The sequence below is a fragment of the Lactuca serriola genome, chromosome 8 (genome assembly GCF_051521515.1).
Source record: "Lactuca serriola cultivar US96UC23 chromosome 8, Lser_US96UC23_V15, whole genome shotgun sequence".
NCBI classification, from domain to species: domain Eukaryota; kingdom Viridiplantae; phylum Streptophyta; class Magnoliopsida; order Asterales; family Asteraceae; genus Lactuca; species Lactuca serriola.
The window spans coordinates 60,130,097-60,137,030 of record NC_136415.1 but is presented as its reverse complement, the minus strand read 5'-3'; positions in this window follow the sequence as shown (position 1 = coordinate 60,137,030).

Sequence of the window (6,934 nt, the reverse complement as noted above, 5' to 3'; positions counted from 1 at the left end):
ACTGAGTAGTGTTTTGAAATCCGGTAAACACGATGATTAATATATATATAATATACTTAATGATTTATTATTTAACACACACACATGCGATTATTACTACATATATATCTTAAATTTTCAGTGATTATTCACGAAGTGAGACCATTATGTGTTTTTCATTTTTTGTGTATTCACATGTATCCAATTTTGTTATATATTTCAATCAACTTATGATTTTATCTTATGATTTTGACATATATAATTTCCCTAAATATATTTCTACACGAATTTCCAAATCCGAGTGCTCCCCGAGTACTTGCTACTCGATAGTCGGTCGAACAGGTACCGAGTAATGAGTTCTATAACCTTGGTAGGAGCTCTACAATATCTCACCGTCACGAGACCAGACCTCTCCAATGCGGCAAATCAAGCCAGTCAGTTTCTTCACTCTCCTACTACATCCCATTACCAGTTGGTAAAGCGCATTCTTCATTATGTCAAGGGTACAATGTCATATGGTCTTACCTTTGATAAGCCAGTTACAACTCGGTTAGTTGGTTACTCAAACGCAGATTGGGCTAGATGCATTGACACACGAAGATCCACATATGGCTACTCCATCTACTTGGGTGGTAATCCTGATTGTTGGAGTGCAAAAAAGCAACCAACCGTCTCTAGATCAAGTTGTGAATCGGAGTATCGGGCAATGGCCAACACGGCTGCAGAAATCATATGGCTTACTCATCTTTTAAGGGAACTACATGCTCTACCGCCAGATCGACAACTCTTTTATGTGAAAACAAAAATGCTCTATTTCTTAGCCAAAATCCTATCTCTCACAGATGAGCAAAACACATTGATATTGACTACCACTTCATCCGTGAACTTGTGTCATCCGGTCGGTTATACACAAAGTTTGTACCAACCAAGCTTTAGGTGGCTGACATATTTACTAAAAGTCTTCCACGACCATTATTTGAACGTTTTCGTGGCATGCTACGTGTTGGTCCCCCACCAATCAGATTGACAGGAGGTAATAGTTATACATTAGTTGTACCTAATTAACTCTTGTGCATAATTATAGGAACCTAAATTAGTCAAATTTTGTGATAGGAAACTCCTTAATCACAGGAGGTCATTCTCTGTTTTGTAATTATTTATACCTTGTAACTCTTTACTTTTGATTTAATTGAAGATTACCATTCTCTCAAAAATGGTGTCATGTGATAATGCCAAGAATCCTGCAAATGAATCTTGTATCTTGACCACTTTCAAGATATTGTCATCTCATGCAAAAAGAATTTTAAAACCGTTAACATTCATCTTTATCTATATCTTATAGATTTTACATTCCAATAATGTATCTTGTTATTCCTAAGTCTTTCATTTTAGAAATACTTTCCAAGTCAAGGTTAAACGACCTTGCATAGTCGAAATGTCATTTCAAATGATTAAGTATGTCTCTTTCATACAAAATTAGGAATATCACTATCTTCCCACTAGTTCTTAGTAAACACACACACACGTTCTTTTCATTTTGATACAAAATCATACCTTGTATCTTTATATTAAAATTACTATTCCAACCTTGAGATGTTTTCTTTATCTCCACAAGTGGATCTTAAGCCTTACACATTTGGTTAGGATAACATGGATTAAGAAAACCTCCAGGCTAAGCTATATAGATATCTTCTAGTAGATGTCTATTAAGAAAAGCGGTCTTTCTTGATAACTATTTTCTATATCTCATATTAAGAATATGAAGTTATAGTAAATAATATCCTTGTTGATCTAGTCATAGCTACTTATGTAAAGGTTTGTTCATAGTCAATGTCATGAGTATGATAAGGACTATAGTCAATGACATGAGTTTGAGAAAAACCTTATATAACAAGTATTACTAAATGTGTACATATATCCATGTATATATTCTTTCTAGAAGAATATCTTACTCCTTCTAGCCTTGCTATAGAGAGGAAGATTAATCAAGCACATGCTTGATTATTAAACATTGATTACATCTTAATGCTCATGACTCTAAGTCATTTATCAGATCCAAGACCTGATATAACATTTTTATAGTTGATGTTTTAACTAGAAATCATCATGAACTCATCAATGAGAGATTCCACATTTCTCAAGTCATAGATGATTTCTTCCATTGTTGTGAACAATTTGTGTTTATTAATAGCTACTAGTCATGTTCAACAATTCCTTGTTGAAACTAGTGCTAACAATTATTACATTCAACTATGGATCTTGAGTTGCTTCAAGTTCCACGTGCCTCCCACTTGCTTTGTCATTAGAAGCTTTCTTTCTGCTAACTCAGCTTTCAGAGGAATAAATGAACTTATTCTTGGTGGGTTTGTATATAATAATCTAAATGCCCTTTTAGAATATTCTACAATTATGTAATTAGTTGGTGTTTGTATTCTAGATACAAATAATAGTGATTGAAGTAAAATCCAAAAAGGTTAAAAGGAGTACATTTCCACCGATTAAAAAGTAAACTATATTAAGCAAAGTTTAATTCACCCTTTATCATCACGAAGGCTTTAGATGGTACTACTGGGTTGTATCTTATGCTCAATCATAGACATTCATTAGAAAGTAAGTCATACACCAAAGTGTATAGTTCCTTAATAATTGTTTTCTCTACACTTTAGTGAAAATTTTATTAGGAATCTTTTCTATATATAAATAAGATTCATATATGTCAAATAAACTACATTATTTGCCTTCAAAGATCCCTTTCTTGAAGTTGGAATATGTGGATTTCATTTATACAATAAAGATAAGAATGTCATGGATAAATTGGATTTAAAACAAGTTTAAGTCAAAAGTGCTTGCATATACAACTTAATTTTATTTATAGAATGTTAATATTTACTTTGTAATTCTATTAAGATATCTAGTCTCCGAAATAGAAGTCGATCATTTCAGAATATGAGTACTATTGTTATGAAAAATGTCACACCCCAAAACCAAGAACGGCGGAAACGTTCTAGGGCGGAGGACGTCATGTACAGTATCACAACACAGTAAATGTAAATAAGCAAACAACATCATCCATTGCATTAAATATATAATTTTAATATAAGCGTGTTCCGTACAGTATTGGACACCAAAAATATAATGTAAATCAAAATAATATGATGAGTCTTGAATGCGCTCCATCTTCTCAAAAGCTGGCATCGGTACCTGTCTACTGATGACCTGAGAATACAAGTTATTTTGATAGAGTTTATCAGCATTAAGCTGGTGAGTTCATAAGTATTTTAGTGTCGATGTTTGTTTTCAAAACGTTTGAACGTGTCTGAAGTGTAAGTTTGTAAAATGTATGTAAGTGTTTGTAAAAGTTTGAATCTCTCAGAAAAACCTATATTTTCTATTAAAGTAGCCTTCTACCAAGGCTTAACTGGTTTGTATACTCATTCGTTGTAAATGTGTGTGTAATTTCCCAACTGTAACTATCATTTAACAAAATATAGTTTGTACATTAAAGTTTGAGTGAAATAATCACTAAATAAATGTAATGGGTAAATCATTGTAGTACTGTAGTTTTGTATTATAGAAACTACTGTTGTACTAACTACCTTAAACCGAATTTATATTAAGGAATAATGTGATAAATTGCACCATACTATCGACTGGTAACAACGACATACAAATGGTCGTAATAACGAAATGACGTTTGGCACCCGCAGACATGCAGGTCCGGCTGTAGCTAGCAGCAAGGTGTAGGATAGTCAATCCAGTATAGATTTATACGCAAACTCATGCTCTCCCTCCAAGAGACTTCTGGCTACAACTCGGGCCATGACATTTAAGGCATGCTCCGATACAGTGGATCATAATTGTTAACGTATTCTTGTATATGTAGTGTAATGTTTCTCGTTCTAGTATAGTTGTATATGTTCTCCTCCTAGTATAGTTGTATATGTTCTCTTTCTAGTATAGTTGTATATGTTCTCGTAGTAATGTAATGTATATGTTCTCATAGTAATGTAATGTATAGACTCATGAATGAACTGACTCATTGATCTAGAAGTTGTAGTAGTATGATCCTATGTTACCCCGATGGCAACACACTAACGATGTGTATAGTATGCATGAATTTGGAAGTACTTTTATGTCTATATATTTATATTTGATATATAACTAATATTGAAACGACCTTCGGACGGTTACCCGAAATCCCACCAGACCACATCCAAATCGAGAAAAAGGAAATAGGGCGGATGGCCTTCCTAAGCCCTTTAAACATTACTTATATATCTATACATATATGGGCATGCAATTTATAAGAAGTATAACAAAGTTTAAATAAAATTATTTGGTAAGTAAAAGAGTTTGTAAAACATTTTGAAGTAAACCAGTTTGATAAACAATTTGAACAGTGATAAAATCATTGGTTTTCTAGTTATTAATCACATGTGATTAATGTAATCATATGTGATTGAAGCAATAACTATAAATATTTAACTTGTATCCCCCCATAAAGTATTTAAAACATTTAAAAGCATTTCAAAGGTTAATTAAAGGGGTATGAACTCACTTGTGGTGAGTAGTTTGGATTGTAGTGTCGAATACCGTGCTAGGTGGCAAACGGAGAATTGTTCACACGCACGAGCCTAGTTATCATATAATGAGCATATATAAAACTAATTAGCCAAATAATAACTTAATGAAATAAGTTGGGACACTTAGGAACATGTAAACACTTTGTATAAGTGTTATAGGTCCTAATGGTTGCATCTAAGTTGTTAGGGGACAAGGCTAAAGGGGTTTAAAGCTTCCAAGGACCTTATATAAGAGTTTACTACCCAATAAACCCCACCCAAGGAGTTTACGGTCGTAAACCCTTGATTTTACGTCCGTGAACTCCAATCTTGGTGGTTTTGGGTGTTTTATGGTGCTAAATGATTTCTAGAATAAGCCTAGCTTGGTGGTTTAATCCTTTGGGTAGTTTAGGGCATAGATTATACTCCTTTGAGGAGTTTACGGCCAAAAGACCATATCCCTTAGAGTTTACGGCCGTAAACTCTCATGGGATGGATGTTTTAATTCTTTCAAGTCTCTTGCACAAGTAGGATAATTTCTAGGCTTTTGATTTAGGCTAAGGGGGACCCTAGGCACACTTTGGTGCCCTTACTTGGAGTTTACGGCCCAAGAGCATTTCTTGGCCGTAAACTCCCTTTTAGGGGTGATTTTGATGTGTTAAAGTCCCCATTTTAGCTACAAGTAATTGAGGGTTAAAGTCTAAAGCCTTAAGGGGGTGATTAGGGCACATTAAGCCCTTGAAAATGGTGTTTACGGTCCAAGAAACTCTTGGGCCGTAAACTCCTAAAACTATGTGTTCTTGATTGATTTCTAGCCTCAAATGGTCATACATATTATCCTAAACTAGTTGCCTAACAAGGAATTGGGACTAGATAGCCTTAAAGCTTCATTTTTTAGTTTACTCCCCAAGAACGTTTTTGGGCGGTAAACTCCCGGATCTCACATATATGACATACAATCTATGTTGATAAGCATAAAACAAACATTATAACACAACTAAAGAAGTGTACTCACGATTTGGGATGAAAACCCGAAGATCCGTGAGAGAGAATATGGGTTTTCTCTAGTTGGAAATGTGAATAATGAATGAATTTAGTTCAGAAATCTATTTATAGTCCTGAAATATTTTTGGCAGAAAATATTTTTATTCTGGAATTGGACTCTAACATTATGAAGTTTTAAAATGCTCAAGTTTCACAAACCCATGAGCATCCACTCTCCTGATATCTCCTTAAATGTAAACCCTAATGTACACAAACTTATTCGGAAAAGCCTGAAATTCATTGAAACTGGACTAGCTTCTATTGAATAGTTAATGTTCGTACAAAATGGAAATTTCGGCTTGTCACATCTACCCCCCGTTAGAAGGAATTTCATCCTAAAATTAGAATTTAAGCAAACAAGAAGTTACAAACAATTAAGCGAAAAGATGAGGGTATTTCAGTTTCATCTGATCCTCGCGTTCCCAAGTGAATTTCGGTCCTCGCTTGGCGTTCCAGCGAACCTTCACGATAGGGATACGACTTTGCTTCGTCTGCTTGACCTCACGGTCCATGAGCTCTACTGGTTCTTCCACGAAGTTGAGGCTCTCGTTGATCTCGATCTCATCGAGTGGGATTACAAGAGTCTCGTCGGACAGACACTTTTTCAAGTTAGATACGTGGAATGTAGAATGTACGTTATGAAGTGCGTCGGGTAGGTCGAGTTTGTAAGCTACGGGGCCGACTCTTGCGAGAATCTTGAAAGGCCCTATGTACCTCGGATTAAGCTTCCCACGCTTTCCGAAGCGTATCAAGCCCTTCCAGGGTGAGACTTTGAGAAGGACTCTGTCTCCCACCTGAAATTCCAAAGGTTTTCTTTTTATCAGCGTAGCTCTTCTGTCGTTCTCTAGAGGATTTTAATCGTTCACGAATCTGAACGATTTTCTCTGTCGTTTCCTGAGTGATCTCCGGACCGGTGAGAGTACTGTCGGAAGCTTGCCCCCTGGCTAATTGGGTATCCCAGAGGGGATCTGCACTTTCGGCCGTAGAGGGCTTCAAATGGAGCAGCCTTGATGCTCGTGTGATAACTGTTATTATAGGAAAACTCGACAAGGGGTAAATGAGTATCCCATGCCTTCCCAAAGTCAATCACGTAGGCTCGCAACATGTCTTCCAGTGTTTGGATGGTCCTCTCACTCTGTCCATCGGTCTGTGGATGGTAGGTTGTGCTCATGTCCAACCTTGTTCCTAAGGAATGTTGTAGTTGATGGGTTTTGAGCATTCTAACACTTCCTAAGTGTACATGCAACCCTAATAACCTTGGATCTATGTTTTTCTAATTATCATGCAAAGTTGAATTCCAAGGTTATATTCCTATCTAGCATACATGGGGAACAATTTTAACTTGAATC